Here is an 8,339-nt window from a genome sequence, read left to right as displayed (position 1 = left end):
CCCATTCCAGAATTTTGCATTAGAGGAGTAAAAATTGGTAAATTTCACTTTTTTGACATTTCTCGACTGATATACATATCTGGTTGCCAGACATAGAAACAATTTTTGCGCCCACATTGAGTTGGTATAGAATTTGAGCCCCATACATAGTATAATCAGAATCATGAATAATATTGTATCTAACCCATTCCAGAATTTTGCATTAGAGGAGTAAAAATTGGTAAATTTCACTTTTTTGACATTTCTCGACTGATATACATATCTGGTTGCCAGACATAGAAACAATTTTTGCGCCACATTGAATTGGTATAGAATTTGAGCCCCATACATAGTATAATCAGAATCATGAATAATATTGTATCTAACCCATTCCAGAATTTTGCGATAGAGGGGTAAAAATGGGTAATTTTCACTTTTTTGACTTTTCTCGACTTCAATACATATCTGGTTGCCAGACATAGAAACAATTTTTGCGCCACATTGAGTTGGTATAGAATTTGAGCCCCATACATAGTATAATCAGAATCATGAATAATATTGTATCTAACCCATTCCAGAATTTTGCGATAGAGGGGTAAAAATGGGTAATTTTCACTTTTTTTGACTTTTCTCGACTTCAATACATATCTGGTTGCCAGACATAGAAACAATTTTTGCGTCACATTGAGTTGGTATAGAATTTGAGCCCCATACATAGTATAATCAGAATCATGAATAAAATTGTATCTAACCCATTTCAGAATTTTGCATTAGAGGAGTAAAAATTGGTAAATTTCACTTTTTTGACATTTCTCGACTGATATACATATCTGGTTGCCAGACATAGAAACAATTTTTGCGCCACATTGAGTTGGTATAGAATTTGAGCCCCATACATAATATAATCAGAATCATGAATAATATTGTATCTAACCCATTCCAGAATTTTGCATTAGAGGAGTAAAAATTGGTAAATTTCACTTTTTTGACATTTCTCGACTGATATACATATCTGGTTGCCAGACATAGAAACAATTTTTGCGCCACATTGAGTTGGTATAGAATTTGAGCCCCATACATAGTATAATCAGAATCATGAATATATTGTATCTAACCCATTTCAGAATTTTGCATTAGAGGAGTAAAAATTGGTAAATTTCACTTTTTTGACATTTCTCGACTGTTATACATATCTGGTTGCCAGACATAGAAACAATTTTTGCGCCACATTGAGTTGGTATAGAATTTGAGCCCCATACATAGTATAATCAGAATCATGAATAATATTGTATCTAACCCATTCCAGAATTTTGCATTAGAGGAGTAAAAATTGGTAAATTTCACTTTTTTGACATTTCTCGACTGATATACATATCTGGTTGCCAGACATAGAAACAATTTTTGCGCCACATTGAGTTGGTATAGAATTTGAGCCCCATACATAGTATAATCAGAATCATGAATAATATTGTATCTAACCCATTCCAGAATTTTGCATTAGAGGAGTAAAAATTGGTAAATTTCACTTTTTTGACATTTCTCGACTGATATACATATCTGGTTGCCAGACATAGAAAGAATTTTTGCGCCACATTGAGTTGGTATAGAATTTGAGCCCCATACATAGTATAATCAGAATCATGAATAATATTGTATCTAACCCATTCCAGAATTTTGCATTAGAGGAGTAAAAATTGGTAAATTTCACTTTTTTGACATTTCTCGACTGATATACATATCTGGTTGCCAGACATAGAAACAATTTTTGCGCCACATTGAGTTGGTATAGAATTTGAGCCCCATACATAGTATAATCAGAATCATGAATAATATTGTATCTAACCCATTCCAGAATTTTGCGATAGAGGGGTAAAAATGGGTAATTTTCACTTTTTTGACTTTTCTCGACTGATATACATATCTGGTTGCCAGACATAGAAACAATTTTTGCGCCACATTGAGTTGGTATAGAATTTGAGCCCCATACATAGTATAATCAGAATCATGAATAATATTGTATCTAACCCATTCCAGAATTTTGCGATAGAGGGGTAAAAATGGGTAATTTTCACTTTTTTGACTTTTCTCGACTTCAATACATATCTGGTTGCCAGACATAGAAACAATTTTTGCGTCACATTGAGTTGGTATAGAATTTGAGCCCCATACATAGTATAATCAGAATCATGAATAAAATTGTATCTAACCCATTTCAGAATTTTGCATTAGAGGAGTAAAAATTGGTAAATTTCACTTTTTTGACATTTCTCGACTGATATACATATCTGGTTGCCAGACATAGAAACAATTTTTGCGCCACATTGAGTTGGTATAGAATTTGAGCCCCATACATAGTATAATCAGAATCATGAATAAAATTGTATCTAACCCATTCCAGAATTTTGCATTAGAGGAGTAAAAATTGGTAAATTTCACTTTTTTGACATTTCTCGACTGATATACATATCTGGTTGCCAGACATAGAAACAATTTTTGCGCCACATTGAGTTGGTATAGAATTTGAGCCCCATACATAGTATAATCAGAATCATGAATAATATTGTATCTAACCCATTCCAGAAATTTGCATTAGAGGAGTAAAAATTGGTAAATTTCACTTTTTTGACATTTCTCGACTGATATACATATCTGGTTGCCAGGCATAGAAACAATTTTTGCGCCACATTGAGTTGGTATAGAATTTGAGCCCCATACATAGTATAATCAGAATCATGAATAATATTGTATCTAACCCATTTCAGAATTTTGCATTAGAGGAGTAAAAATTGGTAAATTTCACTTTTTTGACATTTCTCGACTGTTATACATATCTGGTTGCCAGACATAGAAACAATTTTTGCGCCACATTGAGTTGGTATAGAATTGAGCCCCATACATAGTATAATCAGAATCATGAATAATATTGTATCTAACCCATTCCAGAATTTTGCATTAGAGGAGTAAAAATTGGTAAATTTCACTTTTTTGACATTTCTCGACTGATATACATATCTGGTTGCCAGACATAGAAACAATTTTTGCGCCACATTGAGTTGGTATAGAATTTGAGCCCCATACATAGTATAATCAGAATCATGAATAATATTGTATCTAACCCATTCCAGAATTTTGCATTAGAGGAGTAAAAATTGGTAAATTTCACTTTTTTGACATTTCTCGACTGATATACATATCTGGTTGCCAGACATAGAAACAATTTTTGCGCCACATTGAGTTGGTATAGAATTTGAGCCCCATACATAGTATAATCAGAATCATGAATAATATTGTATCTAACCCATTCCAGAATTTTGCATTAGAGGAGTAAAAATTGGTAAATTTCACTTTTTTGACATTTCTCGACTGATATACATATCTGGTTGCCAGACATAGAAACAATTTTTGCGCCACATTGAGTTGGTATAGAATTTGAGCCCCATACATAGTATAATCAGAATCATGAATAATATTGTATCTAACCCATTCCAGAATTTTGCGATAGAGGGGTAAAAATGGGTAATTTTCACTTTTTTGACTTTTCTCGACTGATATACATATCTGGTTGCCAGACATAGAAACAATTTTTGCGCCACATTGAGTTGGTATAGAATTTGAGCCCCATACATAGTATAATCAGAATCATGAATAATATTGTATCTAACCCATTCCAGAATTTTGCGATAGAGGGGTAAAAATGGGTAATTTTCACTTTTTTGACTTTTCTCGACTTCAATACATATCTGGTTGCCAGACATAGAAACAATTTTTGCGTCACATTGAGTTGGTATAGAATTTGAGCCCCATACATAGTATAATCAGAATCATGAATAAAATTGTATCTAACCCATTTCAGAATTTTGCATTAGAGGAGTAAAAATTGGTAAATTTCACTTTTTTGACATTTCTCGACTGATATACATATCTGGTTGCCAGACATAGAAACAATTTTTGCGCCACATTGAGTTGGTATAGAATTTGAGCCCCATACATAGTATAATCAGAATCATAAATAATATTGTATCTAACCCATTCCAGAATTTTGCATTAGAGGAGTAAAAATTGGTAAATTTCACTTTTTTGACATTTCTCGACTGATATACATATCTGGTTGCCAGACATAGAAACAAGTTTTGCGCCACATTGAGTTGGTATAGAATTTGAGCCCCATACATAGTATAATCAGAATCATGAATAATATTGTATCTAACCCATTTCAGAATTTTGCATTAGAGGAGTAAAAATTGGTAAATTTCACTTTTTTGACATTTCTCGACTGATATACATATCTGGTTGCCAGACATAGAAACAATTTTTGCGCCACATTGAGTTGGTATAGAATTTGAGCCCCATACATAGTATAATCAGAATCATGAATAATATTGTATCTAACCCATTTCAGAATTTTGCATTAGAGGAGTAAAAATTGGTAAATTTCACTTTTTTGACATTTCTCGACTGATATACATATCTGGTTGCCAGACATAGAAACAATTTTTGCGCCACATTGAGTTGGTATAGAATTTGAGCCCCATACATAGTATAATCAGAATCATGAATAATATTGTATCTAACCCATTCCAGAATTTTGCATTAGAGGAGTAAAAATTGGTAAATTTCACTTTTTTGACATTTCTCGACTGATATACATATCTGGTTGCCAGACATAGAAACAATTTTTGCGCCACATTGAGTTGGTATAGAATTTGAGCCCCATACATAGTATAATCAGAATCATTAATAATATTGTATCTAACCCATTCCAGAATTTTGCATTAGAGGAGTAAAAATTGGTAAATTTCACTTTTTTGACATTTCTCGACTGATATACATATCTGGTTGCCAGACATAGAAACAATTTTTGCGCCACATTGAGTTGGTATAGAATTTGAGCCCCATACATAGTATAATCAGAATCATGAATAATATTGTATCTAACCCATTTCAGAATTTTGCATTAGAGGAGTAAAAATTGGTAAATTTCACTTTTTTGACATTTCTCGACTGATATACATATCTGGTTGCCAGACATAGAAACAATTTTTGCGCCACATTGAGTTGGTATAGAATTTGAGCCCCATACATAGTATAATCAGAATCATGAATAATATTGTATCTAACCCATTCCAGAATTTTGCGATAGAGGGGTAAAAATGGGTAATTTTCACTTTTTTGACTTTTCTCGACTTCAATACATATCTGGTTGCCAGACATAGGAACAATTTTTGCGCCACATTGAGTTGGTATAGAATTTGAGCCCCATACATAGTATAATCAGAATCATGAATAATATTGTATCTAACCCATTCCAGAATTTTGCGATAGAGGGGTAAAAATGGGTAATTTTCACTTTTTTGACTTTTCTCGACTTCAATACATATCTGGTTGCCAGACATAGAAACAATTTTTGCGTCACATTGAGTTGGTATAGAATTTGAGCCCCATACATAGTATAATCAGAATCATGAATAAAATTGTATCTAACCCATTTCAGAATTTTGCATTAGAGGAGTAAAAATTGGTAAATTTCACTTTTTTGACATTTCTCGACTGATATACATATCTGGTTGCCAGACATAGAAACAATTTTTGCGCCACATTGAGTTGGTATAGAATTTGAGCCCCATACATAGTATAATCAGAATCATGAATAATATTGTATCTAACCCATTCCAGAATTTTGCATTAGAGGAGTAAAAATTGGTAAATTTCACTTTTTTGACATTTCTCGACTGATATACATATCTGGTTGCCAGACATAGAAACAATTTTTGCGCCACATTGAGTTGGTATAGAATTTGAGCCCCATACATAGTATAAATCAGAATCATGAATAATATTGTATCTAACCCATTTCAGAATTTTGCATTAGAGGAGTAAAAATTGGTAAATTTCACTTTTTTGACATTTCTCGACTGTTATACATATCTGGTTTGCCAGACATAGAAACAATTTTTGCGCCACATTGAGTTGGTATAGAATTTGAGCCCCATACATAGTATAATCAGAATCATGAATAATATTGTATCTAACCCATTCCAGAATTTTGCATTAGAGGAGTAAAAATTGGTAAATTTCACTTTTTTGACATTTCTCGACTGATATACATATCTGGTTGCCAGACATAGAAACAATTTTTGCGCCACATTGAGTTGGTATAGAATTTGAGCCCCATACATAGTATAATCAGAATCATGAATAATATTGTATCTAACCCATTCCAGAATTTTGCATTAGAGGAGTAAAAATTGGTAAATTTCACTTTTTTGACATTTCTCGACTGATATACATATCTGGTTGCCAGACATAGAAAGAATTTTTGCGCCACATTGAGTTGGTATAGAATTTGAGCCCCATACATAGTATAATCAGAATCATGAATAATATTGTATCTAACCCATTCCAGAATTTTGCATTAGAGAGTAAAAATTGGTAAATTTCACTTTTTTGACATTTCTCGACTGATATACATATCTGGTTGCCAGACATAGAAACAATTTTTGCGCCACATTGAGTTGGTATAGAATTTGAGCCCCATACATAGTATAATCAGAATCATGAATAATATTGAATCTAACCCATTCCACAATTTTGCGATAGAGGGGTAAAAAATGGGTAATTTTCACTTTTTTGACTTTTCTCGACTGATATACATATCTGGTTGCCAGACATAGAAACAATTTTTGCGCCACATTGAGTTGGTATAGAATTTGAGCCCCATACATAGTATAATCAGAATCATGAATAATATTGTATCTAACCCATTCCAGAATTTTGCGATAGATGGGTAAAAATGGGTAATTTTCACTTTTTTGACTTTTCTCGACTTCAATACATATCTGGTTGCCAGACATAGAAACAATTTTTGCGTCACATTGAGTTGGTATAGAATTTGAGCCCCATACATAGTATAATCAGAATCATGAATAAAATTGTATCTAACCCCATTTCAGAATTTTGCATTAGAGGAGTAAAAATTGGTAAATTTCACTTTTTTGACATTTCTCGACTGATATACATATCTGGTTGCCAGACATAGAAACAATTTTTGCGCCACATTGAGTTGGTATAGAATTTGAGCCCCATACATAGTATAATCAGAATCATGAATAAAATTGTATCTAACCCATTCCAGAATTTTGCATTAGAGGAGTAAAAATTGGTAAATTTCACTTTTTTGACATTTCTCGACTGATATACATATCTGGTTGCCAGACATAGAAACAATTTTTGCGCCACATTGAGTTGGTATAGAATTTGAGCCCCATACATAGTATAATCAGAATCATGAATAATATTGTATCTAACCCATTCCAGAAATTTGCATTAGAGGAGTAAAAATTGGTAAATTTCACTTTTTTGACATTTCTCGACTGATATACATATCTGGTTGCCAGACATAGAAACAATTTTTGCGCCACATTGAGTTGGTATAGAATTTGAGCCCCATACATAGTATAATCAGAATCATGAATAATATTGTATCTAACCCATTTCAGAATTTTGCATTAGAGGAGTAAAAATTGGTAAATTTCACTTTTTTGACATTTCTCGACTGTTATACATATCTGGTTGCCAGACATAGAAACAATTTTTGCGCCACATTGAGTTGGTATAGAATTTGAGCCCCATACATAGTATAATCAGAATCATGAATAATATTGTATCTAACCCATTCCAGAACTTTGCATTAGAGGAGTAAAAATTGGTAAATTTCACTTTTTTGACATTTCTCGACTGATATACATATCTGGTTGCCAGACATAGAAACAATTTTTGCGCCACATTGAGTTGGTATAGAATTTGAGCCCCATACATAGTATAATCAGAATCATGAATAATATTGTATCTAACCCATTTCAGAATTTTGCATTAGAGGAGTAAAAATTGGTAAATTTCACTTTTTTGACATTTCTCGACTGTTATACATATCTGGTTGCCAGACATAGAAACAATTTTTGCGCCACATTGAGTTGGTATAGAATTTGAGCCCCATACATAGTATAATCAGAATCATGAATAATATTGTATCTAACCCATTCCAGAATTTTGCATTAGAGGAGTAAAAATTGGTAAATTTCACTTTTTTGACATTTCTCGACTGATATACATATCTGGTTGCCAGACATAGAAACAATTTTTGCGCCACATTGAGTTGGTATAGAATTTGAGCCCCATACATAGTATAATCAGAATCATGAATAATATTGTATCTAACCCATTCCAGAATTTTGCATTAGAGGAGTAAAAATTGGTAAATTTCACTTTTTTGACATTTCTCGACTGATATACATATCTGGTTGCCAGACATAGAAACAATTTTTGCGCCACATTGAGTTGGTATAGAATTTGAGCCCCATACA

The sequence above is a fragment of the Palaemon carinicauda genome, chromosome 25, assembly GCF_036898095.1.
Source record: "Palaemon carinicauda isolate YSFRI2023 chromosome 25, ASM3689809v2, whole genome shotgun sequence".
Taxonomy (NCBI): Eukaryota; Metazoa; Arthropoda; class Malacostraca; order Decapoda; family Palaemonidae; genus Palaemon; species Palaemon carinicauda.
Note: the sequence above shows the minus strand (reverse complement) of the source record.